Source organism: Echinops telfairi, unplaced genomic scaffold (genome assembly GCF_000313985.2).
Source record: "Echinops telfairi isolate 266 unplaced genomic scaffold, ASM31398v2 ScPeMD7_9;HRSCAF=40, whole genome shotgun sequence".
Classification (NCBI taxonomy): domain Eukaryota; kingdom Metazoa; phylum Chordata; class Mammalia; order Afrosoricida; family Tenrecidae; genus Echinops; species Echinops telfairi.
The window spans coordinates 59,592,100-59,593,623 of record NW_022103906.1 but is presented as its reverse complement, the minus strand read 5'-3'; positions in this window follow the sequence as shown (position 1 = coordinate 59,593,623).

Below are 1,524 nucleotides of genomic sequence, written 5' to 3'. Positions count from 1 at the left end.
CCCTTCAATTAACCCCACATGTGTTTATCAGCCAGGTTGGCAAAATAAACTAACTCAATATCTGTACCAGTGTACACTAAGTCTGAAACTTTTGAGAGAAGAGATGAGAAGTCAGAAAGACAGAGTTTGTCATCTGAAAATATTACAATATGGACAGACAGGCTTCGTTCCAAAACATCCTGTCACAAAGAACCCCACTGCTATAGAGCTGAACCACTTCCACCTCCTCTCAGGAAAGGGTTCCAGGTGTATAAATAAATCTTTATTGGAACAGCCAGCTTCATTTTTCTCACATGAAGCGACTGGTGGGTTTGAACCACTAACCTTTTGATTACCAGCCCAACAGCACCACCAGGGCTCCTCGCCACAGGAGGTGCCTAGTAATTCCCTCAACACAAACCACTTATCTTCAAGAAGACACAAGTATTTGCTGCAGGACCCGGGGGAGGGAGGGAGGTGGGGTTGTGGAAATACCATCTCGGGAACTGCGTAGCATGTGGTTTTACTATACAGAATGCCTGAAAGATTGAAAAACTATATATGTTTGAAGTTTTTTTGGTTTGGGATTTTTTTTAAATAATTTTATTGGGGGCTCATACAGCTCTTATCACAATCCATCCATTGCATCAAGTACATTTGTACATTTGTTGCCATCACATTCTCAAAGCATTTGCTTTGTACTTGAGCCCTTGATATCAGTGCATTTCTGCCCCCACCTTCCCTCCCTCACGAACCCTTGATAATTTATACATTTTTTTTTTCATGTATTACACTGACCGCTGTCTCCCTTCACCCATTTTTCTGTTGTCCGTCCTCCTGGGAGGGGCTTACATGTAGATCATTGTAAGTTCCCCCTTCCCCCAACCCATCCCCACCACCTTCAATATATATATTTGTTAACTGTTCCCTCGGGAAACCATTTCTAGCTATTGACAAGAGCAACCCAAAGAAAAGCTATCTAATGTAAACATTAACACATTAAATCTTAGGACTCTGTGTATTGGACAAGGTTCACACTTTGATTTCAAAACAGAAACACAAAATAGATCAAGGACATTTTTTGCTCATACCTCAGTAAAGTTTACCATATTGTTTCAAATACAGGCCCCCCCACCCCCTCATATTTGTCCAGGAGTGGGCGGGAGGAAGGGAAACGCCAAAGAAAAACCAGCTCTTGAATATGGGAATCTAGCAACGCCGACTTAACTATGCAACAAAGACACCTTTGTCATGACAGCCGAGAAGCCCGCTGGCCTTGTCTAAGTCTTACACTCTAGGGTCCGAGGCTCTGTTTTCCAGGGACGGACCCTGCGTTTCCACTTCTGCCACTGCATAGTGGCCGGACGCTAGAGGGGCTTGGGCTGAGCAGGCCGCACAGTTCAGCAGAGACCCTCCTAGGAGAAGAGAAGCTCCAGCGAACCAGCCAAGAAAGAGGGCTTCCCCAAACTCCCACCTGGGGACAATCTCAGGCATGCTCTCATCCCAAAACTCCTGCACCGTGATGTAGGCCACCCAGGAGACTGG